The sequence below is a fragment of the Vicugna pacos genome, chromosome 1 (assembly GCF_048564905.1).
Source record: "Vicugna pacos chromosome 1, VicPac4, whole genome shotgun sequence".
In the NCBI taxonomy this organism is placed as follows: Eukaryota; Metazoa; Chordata; class Mammalia; order Artiodactyla; family Camelidae; genus Vicugna; species Vicugna pacos.
Window position 1 is genome coordinate 72,017,513 of NC_132987.1, and position 13,800 is coordinate 72,031,312.

At 34.2% G+C, this 13,800-nt stretch overlaps 1 protein-coding gene across 12 annotated transcripts in view; it reads left to right on the forward strand.

The window, feature by feature from the left end:
• Positions 1 to 13,800, forward strand: part of ZBTB20 (zinc finger and BTB domain containing 20) — a 730,245-nt gene that overhangs the window by 157,163 nt on the left and 559,282 nt on the right. The gene's annotated exons all lie outside the window — the stretch shown is intronic.

The following is a 13,800-nucleotide window of genomic DNA, read 5'->3' on the forward strand; positions in this document are numbered from 1 at the left end:
TTAACTATTCCATTAAATGTTATGTGAAAATGGTATTATGGAGGATTATAGTCTGTGTTGGTGTTTTATTTTCATATTTCAAAGATAAAACTGCCAACCAAATGAGGGAAGGGACAATGACCTCTTCCGTGTTGTGCTTTTGTTTGGTTTGGATGTCCAGAGATAAAAAGACCCACATAATGTACTGACAGTGAAATGGACTCACTTTGACCATCTGTTCATGTAACTACTTAATGGTCATACCTATCAACAGAAATTTTTGCCAGCTAATGTTAAAATCACTTTTTCCTGTAATATAGTGGGAATTTCTGGGTAGGTGCTTCATACATGTTGCTAAGCATAGTAAGATAAATAGATGAGTGTTGGTCAACACTCTGTAAATACAGTATATGCCAATCCCAAGAGAAAACATTCTTCAATCAATGGATATTTCTAGTACTATTTAAAATTGGAGGTGGATTGTGCTGAATCTTACCCTAACTGACTCTAGGTTTTATTGTTTTTGTGTCTTGCCTGGTTCCAGGCATCCAGTCTGTAATGGCAAAGCTGCTTGATTAGGAGAGGCCACCAGCATCGGTGCCCTGACTGCTTACATACCTGCCATGAATAATAGATCTGTCAGCTAGTTAATCACTGCAGTGAAACTGTCTCTGTTCCTTCCTAGCTGATCACTGCCCAGAGGAGTTTAAGTTCCACTGAAACACTAAGCTCCTATTATGTTTCTATACCTGCATTTATTTATGTGCAAAAGCATTCATTCTCCTTTTATCATATCAGTAAATAAGACATGCCCCACTTCTTTGACATTTCTTAAATTACGTAGTATACAATGTGCTGTTTTCCTTGTTTATTCTGTTCTTCAGCCTCTCATCAATTTACTTCTGCATATGAACCAATTAAATTTTATTCATTAGTTATAAGATTTGGAAATATTGACATCTACTTCACAATCCACAGTTTTATGAGTTTTTAGTTGAGATTACAGTTGTGGGATAAGTACTGTAAGAGAACATCACCCTTTTGCGAAAATGTCTATGAACTAAGGAGATAGGCTGAAACCCAAAACAGTCTCTCAAAGGCTTTTGCTTAGTGTTACATTGCTTGATACTAGAAATGAGGACAACTGATTCAACCTTACATAGTTAGAATCTTTAGTTTCATGGAGTTATGACATTTTAAACTTGATGCTTGAATTAACACAGACAACAATCAGCTGATGCTCTTTGAAGAATCTAAACCTTGAAGAAAATTAAAGTGTTAGACTGTCTCTCATCCAACAGAAAAAAAACCCCTAAAAATAAATGTTTTCTAATGTACTTAAAATACATAAATTTTCAGTTTTAGTACTTGTAATTAGACCATATCTTTCCTCTAAATGACTTTTTGGGACTTATGGAAACTGTGTTCTCTCCTTTAAGCCAACAGTATTTAATTTTGCAAGCTCAAGTAATTGAGACCTTACTGGTTTGAAAATATTAATGCAGCTTCGAAAGTTGCTTAACGCACAACTTAAGTACCAGAACAATGATCAGTTCTTTTAAATAAGATTCATTTACCATATTTGTTTCCTTTGGAAGCTTGGGTTTATATTAATTGAAAAAACTATGGTCATGAAACATACTGATAAATAGAGCAATCAAAAGATACTTAGAAAAACCATAAACTTTGTCCAGGATGTGCAGGGCATTTGTGTTTCTTGACTAAATGCTGCATTCATCCCTCCTCCCTATCTACCATTCCCCCAAATATCCAGGTCTCTTTTTGTATCCTTTAGTGATGACAAGATGGTTTTTATTCCTCTAATGAAGTGGGAAGCAGATTAACGTGCTTTCTTCTTGGAAATTAGATTACTCATTGTAGTACTTCTCAACATATCTTTGTAATACTCCCCGACCCTACCCACAACTAATTAGTGACTTTCAGAATTAGGGAAAATCTTAGTTGTATGGTGGCTCTATATTTACCAGTGATCAAGGAAGTGTTACTAATACACTTGTCAGTGTTAAAAAAGAATTAAGTAAATAAAGGGCCAGATGGTCGAGCCCAGGACCTATCAAGAGCCCCGTATGTGTGCGCTGGTCCAGCAGAATTACAGAAGCATCACCAGGCTAAGCGGGGTCAGAGTGAGGCTTTCACCTGTAAGAAAAAGAATGTTTTCCAAATGTGTCTTTTATGATACAGTGATTTATATATTCAAATCTCATTTATACTAGTAACATGTGAGAACATGTATTTCCCTGTGTGTCGAGTCAACAGTGTTTACATGTTTGAGAAGTTTCTTGCAACAGGACATAATGGCATCAAAAATTGCTTACTGTGTAAGCAATTTTTTTCTGGTTTAGAGAAGCATTCTGCTCTGTTCTTTCACAAAAATCTGTATTTTTCCTATTATGACTTATTTATTTGCTTTTTTACTTATTTACTTTTTCACATTTTATCTGTCTCTTCCAACAGACTCTATAGCTCATGATATAAGAAACTTCGTTATGTAGTGTTTGCTGTAGTGCATGGCCAGATGAGGAACTAGTAAATATTCTCTTACTGTTTTGTTATAATAAGAACAATTATGTAACAGTCATTATGATAAACTTAATTTAAAGTGAAGAAATTAAGAAAGTGTATTCCCCCTTTCCTATGATTTAATTGTCTTTACATGTATACATATATAAACATCTTCTTTCCCACTCTAATTCCTATCCTTTTCATTTTTAATCTATTTTAATTTATTTTATCTTGTAACTATGGACTTTTGGAAGCTGCTTTAAATCTTCTTGGTTTCTAGAGTAGATGCATGGGTCAGTGTATTCCTGGGTATTCCGTGGTACCTTTTTTTCAGGTTTTTCTTCCCACAGTCACACAGATAATGCTAGAAGAGATTAACTATAGTCTTCCTGCCTTCCTTCTCTCCATCCCTTCTTTCCATCCTACAGCAAATATTTATTGAATCTCTTTTCTGTGCCAGGAACTTTCTAGGGGTTAGATATAAATATTGAAAAAAACTATATAACTATTTTACAATATAATATATAATATATAATATAATATAATATAATATAATATAATATAACTATTGAAAAAAAGAGATACAGTCATTCCACTTATGGAGACTAGTAAGAAAGAAGAGGGATTAACAATAAAATAAAATAAACATATAAGTAAACATTACAACATAGACATATAAATAAATGACTTATTTTTCTGGACTTCTCAATTCTAGTATGCATTAAGAAATTTGGTCTACAATGGACCAAATTATCTTCAATGGCCTACCTTCTTAATCTTCTAGATTTAAAAAATGCAAACAGGCCAAATTATTTCAGATTATGTTTCAAGGGGTGGGTGGCCTTGGGATGAAGATAAGATGAAGCAATGTATGCTTTCAAGGTGAATCATTAAAAAAACAGTTTTATAAATCTGGCTTACTATATATGATCTAGGTGACCTCCTTAAGTATTTTCAAATCTCAGATTGAAAAAATCATGGGAATTTCTAGTATTTTTTAAATTACAAAAATATATATCTTTAAAGATTCTTTATTACTAGTCCAGACTTTGAGTTTATCTGTGAATTAGGTAGTAGCTAGTGGTGATGAAATAGTAGTGCTGGAAATGTATATTTTTTGCTTCCTCTCTTTGGACATGTCTGTGGAATATTTTTGTCTTCCGATCAGATTGTTCATTACGCTCCCTTTGGATGTGTGTACTGTTTGGCCTTCCAGCCTTACATGCTCATTCAAAGGCATTCCAAGTCATTATGCTGGACTTCAGCCTTGTTCAGTAAAAAGGCCATTTCCTCCATCAGCTGTCCACTTGGACATACATTCTTTTTACTCTCAAAAAGACTTTATATGCATTCAGAGTATATTAGATGAATTTGTCAAATTACTCACAGATAATCATTTTTTTAAAGTTATAATTTGAGCTATGACCTCTCAAACTGTGAATTATAAGGTTTGACCCTCTGGTTCACTGTTTGACACGGCAGCCATTAATTACAGTTTTGAAAGGACATTTTATTTCAGTTAGAATTTGTGTTATGAAAACAGTTTAAGTATTTTCCCCTTTAACTTTCCAGAATAAAAGTTGACATGTAAAAACATATATATATATATATATATATATGTAGTATGTACATTCAAGTATAATAAATAGCTGGCTTGCATATGCATGCTATATTCAAATATATTTATGCATATTTATATATTAAGCCTTTTATACATACCTATAGAGATTTTTATATAGCAACCTGAGAGTTAACACAGAGAACATACTTACATAACTCTGGTGTCAGGAAGAGACTGACTTTTAAAATATCGTTTATCAGTGTGAGAGGAACTTTATTACTATTTGAATCCAGGTTTCTCCCTTTTCTTTCACTGAGCAGGGATAGAGAAGTAGGTGCCTATGAATGCTCAGTGTCTGAAAGTAATTTGAGAGTCCTCAAGATAGTTCAATGTAGCATGGTGAAGGAGAATATGAGCTGGTCAAGCCTTTCGCAAATGTGCGTAGCTAAAGGTACCGAGATAGAAAGTATATGGCAGAAAGGTTTGTTTAGTAAGTGCCGAAAGACATCAGATGTGTGAACACTTTGCTGATATCCTCAGTATTTGAAATGGAGGAATTTAGTGTCTTTTTATTGGATAGAAAGAAGATATGCATATATCCAAAAATAGCTCAGTGTACAGTTTTCAATTGCTATTTAATAAAAATCTAATAATAATATTTAGATGATTTCTTCACTTCTAAGACAGTTTCTCTCATTTTGTACTAAACCATGTTCTTTATCGCTAAGTTCACAAAATTAAATCTAAAATATTATGGAGAGATGATTACTTTAAAAATCGGAATATTTTTCTTAAAGGTATATAACTATCTCTTTGTATTTCAGGTGTTTCAGAAATGGTTAATTTGGTTTTTAAAAAATTCTTCTCTAAGCTAAAGTTAGCATGATGTGTTTCATAAGAGAAGTTAATTATTTAGATGATGACACTGAAAATAAAGAGCCCTTAGGGAAAGTGACTCTTACAGGATTTGTAGTATTGTTCCTAACATTTGTTTTCCTACAATATATATTTCCCTTGTTTGTTTGAGTATACTATATTAAAATCAAAAAAAAAACAACTTTATAGAAACCCCAAAAGGAAATCAGTGTACTGTTGTGAAGGGGAGATTGATGTTCTAAAAAGAGGCAAATACTTATCATAGGCCGTGTGTTTTGTTGTTTCTAAAATACTTTTAAAGCAAGATCTAAGCTTGAAAGTCCAACTCTGATTAAGCATATAGTTAGGATTGAATTCTTTTCCTTTTAAACCATTAGTTTGTGGTTTTTGAGGAAATATTTGACTGTTTTTTTTTCCCCCCTAAAAGCAAAAGTGATGTCAGGATATACTAAGTAAAGGTAGAATTTTCAAAAGCCAAAAAAGATTCTGAAACTAAAATTTAAGCACATTTTTCTTTTACTAAGTATGTCTCTTTTCTCAGACAGTAAGGTTCTTGGGGGAAGGGAATATGCCTTCTTCATTTTTTGTGTTTAGCTTAGACCAGGTACTCAATAGATGTTTATTGAATTGATTAGCCTCTCAATAGACTTAGAGGAACTATAATAATAAATTCTACTTAAAATATAGCCACAACACAAACATAGCAAAAAGGGATCCTTTAAAAAAATATGTGTACTAAATTTCCTCTGGGGCACTGTAACAGGATTCCCTTTAGGTCTGGGTATTTGTTTTGATGCTTATTATTATAGCTCAGTAAGGAAGCACAAATTTTGTCCTATATGCTACAATAAAATTAAATACAATTTTAAAACAAAAGACATTTTTAGGCTGAAAAAAAGGACCAAATGAAACTAGTGACTTGTCAGAGTAGTTTTATATTTAATACTTGAAATGATAACATTGAAGGATTAATATAAGAAAATCTTAGAAGTGTTTAACACTCTGTAATTTTGTACTAACCACTAGTGATAATTATACATAGTTTGAAACAGCTTTTTATATGTACAGACTTATCAGGATCTGAAATTTAGGCAATAATTAGCCTCTTAAATGGATCTGTTTGGAAAGCATTATAAAGTAAGAGCTCCCTTCCCAAAGAAAGATGCAGTTTTGTTAAGGCTGCACTCATTTAATGGTGTCTCAACTGAAACAGGTGCCCTCCTTGCTTTGTTCTCCAGGAGCAGCTTTATAGATTTAAGCACTGAGTATACAGTACACAGAGGCACTATTAAAAAATCAGAATGAGGCCACGGGAAAACTCATCTAGGATCCACATACCGAAATGCAGTTAGTAAACAGAGACACTAACTCTCATTAAGCATAATTAAACCTAATATTGACTGTAAACTGTTACTTACTTTAAACTTCTCTGTAGAGAGTGTGGGAAGGGATTAACCTGGCAGATTGGGACATTAATTACTACCTCTTTCACATTAAAGTTACCATCAAGAAGGGCTATATTCATAAATAAAACATAGAAGGGATTGAGAAACTGAAAATATGTAAATTTACTTTTAAAAAGGAAAGAAAAGCCTAAATTAAAAAAACAAAAAAGTAAGTTAGCTGTGAGCAATGCCAGCCCTAGCAAAATGGAACTCTGGTTAATTACTACAAAAAAAAAAAAAAGTAGGCTGAGATAATCACCAAAATTTGTCCTTGCCTTCTGACTGACAGAATCTGCTTCGCAGGAGACTCCAGTTCAGCCAAGTGCATTCTTTTTCATGCATAGCCTTCTCCACTGCTGAAACTAATGTGGAGTTTGAGGAAAGGATGAAGGAACTTGGGAGAAACAGAATTTCTGTACTATTTTTCTCCAGTTGTTAATAGCTCTTTATTTATGAAATTGATTACAATGATTGCATAAATGCTGTTTGATTTGCCAGCAAAAAGGCATAGTGCTGTTTTTTTGTTCAGTCAAAATGGTCTGGTAACTGGTCTCCTGCTACTAGTTAATAATCTCCTTCTTGGGTGCAATCTAAAGTGTATGTGGTGAAGAATATAAAAATGTCAGCTAAATTTAAGATCAACTATTAAGTTTTTATATTATACTGCTGCCCCAAGAGGGGAGGCCAGGATCTGGAAGATAAGACTCTAAAGAGAAAAGCTAAGTAATGCCAATACAAACTTCAATACAAACTTATCTACCAGCCTAAGAAACGTCTTCAAAATCGATCAGCTGGACTGTCTGCCATGCATGTGTACTGCTATCTGTCACTTGTTTTCTATTTCCTTTCCAGTAAGGAACCATAACACTCATTCCTGGACTTTTTTTTGTTTCACCAGGGTGGGGTTCTACTTCATAGAATTGAATCCCACATACAACCTTGCCTATGGTTGTAGTATTAAACCATAGTTTAGGTTTCACATGTTAGGCTCCTAATCTGATCTTAGTGCTATAGTAATATAGTAGTTGTGCATATGGAAAAGGGAGCCTAGAAATTAAGCCTGGGCATGTATTCATTGTTTTAGAGGATGTGGTTTAATTTTCGAATAAAACCCCTTATTTTCCCCCTGAATTTAAAGCTAGTTTCACAGCTCATAAGATGAACTAATGAAACAGAAATAATTAATGGACAAAAGTCTATCCCTGATTTCCCTCACTGAACAAAAATTCACTAACCGGTTGGATGACAGAGGATGAACAAAAACAGCAAGATTAAGAGTACTTCTATCCTCTGTTCTTGTAACAATCATGACATTACGAAATAACCATAACAATGGCACTCTTATTAATCAGACATATTTATACAGAATTAGTGTTGGCTTCTGCTCTATATTACCTTTAGTTTTACATGAACTTTTATTATCTGTGCGTATCAAAAGAGACATGGTGAATGAACAAAGAAGCCCTGTTATGAGACAAGTATTATTTGACATTTTAGGAAGCTCTTATTATAGGGTTTCCTCTTAAGTGAGAATAACGGGAAGGTTGTCATTAGTTGCACTATTACAGACACTCTGGATTTTTAAAAACAGAAATGGAGCCCACTTTTTTCCTTGAAGAAAATTCATTTGTTAGAACAATTCAAGTGATCCAAGACTTCTAACCTAGATTTGGCCCCCTAAACTCCTTGCTTTACCATGTGAACAATGACCCCGTAAGGCATCTCTTAAGATAATTCTTTTTCCTGTGGTTCACAGAGCTAAGTTGGCTGTATGGTTCTCTTATTTTTTTTTTTTAAGATGCATCATCATCCTTAGACTTTTGAAAATCTCTGAATAAATCAAAACAGGTGCCTTTTATTTTCATCCCCAAAGAGGAAAGCTCTAAGTTCTTTTGAGGTCTTCTTCCCACACTTATGACAGGTGTGACTGGGAATTATGGTGAAAAAAAAGTCTGACTATGTTTCCTATTGAATCTTCTCTTAAAGTCACTGGGCCTGTACATTCAAGAACTGACCAGTTCCCCTGTATTTACTTTTTTCCCTAGAGTTTAGGATAAAATTTTAAGTCCAAAGAGTAAAAATAGTACTTTTGAAAAGAAAATAGGCGAGTCACTACAGCTGTAATACATCAGTTACCAGCAAAAGGAAAACAGTGATTCTCAAAGTGGGGAAAGTAAAGATCAAAACTACCACCTGTGAGCTCTTTTCTTTTAAAATTGGCCTTGCCTAAGTTGACAGTTATTTGTATACACTTGTCCAAGAGCCAAACATACTAGAAAACAGTTTGATCAACTGATCATTTAACTGCCTTTAATCTTTTGCAGATTAAATACAGATTTCAAAATTGCAGAATTTCCCCCTATCCTTATTGTGTCTTCTTATTTTATGTTAACAGAAATTGAGTTTGGGGTTCAGTGAAAAAATAAGTAACCTCTCCAAAATAACATATAAATCTTCAGGGGAAAAAAAAGGCTGTCTAGTTTGGGGTTTAAATCCATGGAAAAGCAAGCCAAGTTTTCTGAGTGAGCCACACACACAAAAAAATCAAAACTTCTAATCACCCATCTCTCTTACATAGCAATAGGAGAGGACTAAAGTGTTTTGTACCTTAAAATACTTAAACTGAATCCTTTTAAAAATTATTTATTTACTTGTCTGTTTGTCTTTAATTTCTATTTTCTATTATACATTTTAATTTGGATGCTATAGAGAGAGGCAAAGTGATTTTTCCTGTGGCCATTCTGCTGTCTCTAAATAGGGGAATACTGGATTTGCAGACACTAACTACTACATATAAAAAGAGATAACCACTAAATAGTATTCTCTTTGGTTTTATTTTTGGAAACTTGATAAATGGTGTTATCATACTCTATTAAGTTTTTTTAATTAAAAAAAAGATAGGATAAATAATGAGGTCCTACTGTATAGCACAAGGAACTATATTCAATATTTCATAATAGCCAATAATGAAAAAGAATATGAAAAGGAATACATTAAATATGTATAACTGAATCACTGTGCTCTACACCAGACATTAACACAACATTGTAAACTGACTATACTTCAATTTTAAAAAAGGATTCACAGAAAAGAAAAAAAAAACTATTTAAAACAGGAGAAATCACCCTTGGCTTTGAACTCTAGAATGAAATGTTACTTGTTTTAAGGGCATTAACCAAACCAAACCATGCATTTAAGGCAGGATCACTGTATACCTCTTGCTACTTTTCAGGCACTTACAGCCCAAATAGCACTTGAAAGTGGTGCTGTATAAGCAGTATGTATTTCCACATGTCTTAAATCCCCACCAGATAATGAACTGTGGGAGCAGGGAATATATCACTTATAACTTTATGTCCTTTTTAGTGCTTTGGATTTTACAGGTATGCAGTGCATTTTTTAGGTGATTCTTATTTGAAATGCAGGGAAGCTGAGGTTACTCAGGAGAGTCACTGAATTGAAAGGGAGTTCTGTGAACTTTTTTTACATCAGAATGTGATTTATCTTAATTTTCCAATACATGAAGTTTTCCAGGAAATAAATTCACCTATGACTTATAAATCACTAGTTTCCCCTAGTAGCCGATTATGTATATCCACCTATGACCTAATCTAAAGCTAGTGACATTTTGGTATAACACATCTTTGGTAACAAGCCCACCCTTTCATTCACTTAAAAAACATTTATTAGTGCTAACTATGTGCAAAGCATAGAGATATACAACTGATAATATAGAGTGTGCTCTCAGGAGACTTATGGGCTGCTGGGGTGTCAAATACAAAAGAATTCTGTAAGTATTAATACCTTAGGAAGGGTCTAAATAAAGTTACTATGGGATGATAAAATCTACTTAGGAAGTCAGGGAAGGATTTACAAAGACGATATTTAAATGGAGATTTGAAAGATGAATATGTTTGATAGGTGAAGCGTGGGGACCAGAAGGTGGAGGTGACTAGTTGCATTGGGGAAGAACATACCAAGAAAAAGCAACAGTATGCATGGAGGCCCAGAGGAATGAGAAAGCCTGGGTCATTCAGAAATGGCAACTGGTTTAGTATGGCTGCATCTTAGGGTGGAAGTAAAAAGTAAGGCTGGAAGGGTAATGTTGGTCAGATTATAAAAGGCTCTACATCCTGTACTCAGGAGATTAGATTTTATCCTGTCACTGTTGGTGAGTCATTGGAAGATAATTCAAGATGATATACTCAAGAGTGTGGAAATATAATCTTACCACATAATGATTAAATGGGTGTGGAGGATGATGAAGGAGTCATGTGTGAGTCAGCTTCCTGGCTTTGGTGAGTTTCGGGGTCATTTATAAAGAAAGAAAATGCAACTAGCTACTGCCCTTTCTCTTTTCCCTATCTACACTCAAATTTCACCAAAGAGATGTTTATGCTCTCTATTTCCATTTCCTCACCAATGCATTCATCAATTCACTCCATCTGCTTCTGAGACCTCTATTACTTCACCAAATTAACTTTTTTTGGTTGAATTTGTATTTATTTGATTGTTTATCCAAATTAACTCTTATTGAGGTCTCAGTGAACATTTGACTTTGCTGACCACTTCCTCCTTTTTGAAACACTTTCTGCCCTATTTCCCATGGCATCATGTGCTTCTGATTTTCTTCCTATGCCCCTTGCTTCTCTTGTTATCTCCTTTGTTAGGCATATTCTCTGATATCCAGCAGTTAAATGTTGGAGATCCTCAAGTCTAGATTCATAGCACTTCTGTTGATGCCCAGCGTTTTTGGCATTTGTATAGCCACAACACATCAAGATGTTCAGAGAATGTACTGTAATTCTTTTAAGGTCCTTTTTTGGGAGGATCATGTTTTGAAGGTTATATTTAAGTACATAGATTCATATTCTTTATCACTAGTAATATGTAATACTCAAGACGTGCCCACAGGGGAACTCATAGTAACTTTTGTTCTAATTTGTACATTTTATAAAATCTTCCTGATATTTATGTTTTCATATTAGGCAGTTGTTAATCCTCTTTGAATCTTGGTTTCTTAATCTGTAGTATACGGGGAGCCATACCAGCTCTTTAGGATTCCATGGTGCTGTAGTTTGATATTTTACTGTCTGAAGAGGACAGTGAGCTCTAAAGGATATGCAGATGTCACTTTGAATTACATAGTCGCAAATTATGTACTTTGAATTACAAAGTTTATAAAAATGCTACTTGTCTTTTCCACATCTACACTTCACACCTTGGTTCCTATACTTAAGATAATTCCGTGCTTGTGGAAATATATAATCCTAATTCTATGTTTACTTAAAATTTCTTCACACAGTTTTTGCTATGAAATTTTATCAAAACCTTTCTGAAAGTTTGGATAGATCTTATATGCTGGTTACTGCATTAAGCGATGCTTATTTAACCCCACAGGAAGCCCAGATGTGAGAGGCTCAGTTAACCAAGTGAGGCTTAAGCCTTTCAAGGGTCTTACCCTTTTGTACATATTCCGCTTGTTTGTCTTTGGTTGCCAAGGCTGCTTCTAAACCCTTTTTTTGTCGTTGAGTCACACTGCCAATCTACTTTCAGTCCTCTGTGAAAATGGCCACCTTAAGGGCAGGTTAGTTAGATACTCAGGGCACAGTTTTATTCTTGGCCTATGCCCCTTTAATGACAGTGATTCATCTACATCTAGCTTATTAATGAATTTTGGAATGTCCTTTATATTTGTCATTATTTTGAATCTAGAACCTCCTAATTTGTGTGCTTCAAAATATATTCGAGGCACAGGACTCTACTTAATGTTTTCCTAGTATGTATGCATACATTTTTGTTATTAATTTAATAAAACTAACCTTTGAATTTCCTTCTGTGTTGCTAGTTGATTTATCCCCTTGGCATAAAACAAACAAAACTGAAACAAGAACAACAAAAGAAAACCCATTTGGATATCTTCAAAACATCTATTATTTCAAACTTGGGAAAGATAATCAAGTCTTAAAAAAATTGTAGAATAGACTATATTCTGCTCTGAACAAGAAAAATTTCCCAACTCAAGTGTAAGTATATACATATTGTGCTGCATTAGAATATTGCCAGCTGATTTTGTCTTCATTTTAAAGACTGTATATTACACTGTTTCTAGATTCTGTGGATAAGTATAGCAGATGAAGCATTATGAGCTGTTTATCACTGTCACACAAAGTAAGTCACAGGAAGTAAGAAATATCTGTACTCTAAAAAGTACTACAATTTCACTTTTTCAGGCCAGAACCATGATTTTCCCTTATTGGATCCTGTCTATGGAATAGAGGACCTACCAAAGAGTAGATACTCAATAAATATAAATTGATGGTAAAAATTCTCACGTTTAGCCTCAAAAGGGAGATTTATAAAATGTCTTTGTAGCTTTAAGGAAAAGCTCCCTCCTGAAATGCTGTGTATTGAAAAGAACAGATACTTGTGTGGAGACACTCCAGTAGAGATGAGTCCAATTTTAGTACATTGTGTGGGGAGTGACATCCATGGAACTCCATTAATAGCAATTTATGTTGTGTTCTTTTCACTTCATTTTGCTAATGAATTTAGTATCAGATTGGTGGGTGCTTGGAACAGAAGCCTTAATTTGCAGAATAAGTAGAGCAGTGTACACTTCCCAGATAAGGGCCTATAAAAGAGATCTCCAGTGGAGGTCAATGTCTTGATACAAAAGGATACTTGGAGACACTTTCTTCTCACCACGTATGAATTGAGTTAACAGACCTATTTGATTGCTCAAATAGCATTTCTCACAGAAATACTATTGGCTTTGGGAGCTGGCCAGTTCTCCTGTATAAGGAATTAGTCCCCATATTGCAGGACTTCAAGCCACGTTTTTTCCCTGTTCACTAAATTCCAATAGTGCTTCCTGGTGCTCCTCACGGCAGTATTTTCAAATATTTTCATAATCTACAGAAAGAAATGCATTTAAATCATGACCTAGTACATTCATACAGACATTTATAAATTGAAACAAAAATTTCACAATATGTACTTGTTCTATGCGTGCTACTTATAAATATTTTCCATTCTACACCAATTTATCTCATTTTATCCTATCCTATTCTATCTTTCTTTTTCTTTTAAAGTCTACAACCCACTATCTTAATTTCAAGACCACTAATAGTATACCTGACAGTTTGAAAACAATGTTTTAGAGATCTTTAAACTTCCTGGTTAGAACAGGATAAAAGGCAAAATAACTTACCTTTAATATGACTTGGTTTCCTTTTACTCTAAGCAGAACTCATGTGTGACTGTGGTCCAAATTTTTTAGAGGGGGAGAGGCCTGGGCCCATATACCAGCAGTCCTGGTATAAAGCCTGACTGCCACCTTTCCTCTCTGTTGCCATGACAATGAGACAAGAGAAACAGAGAACACTGCTCCAGCTCACTCATGGCATGTAGATC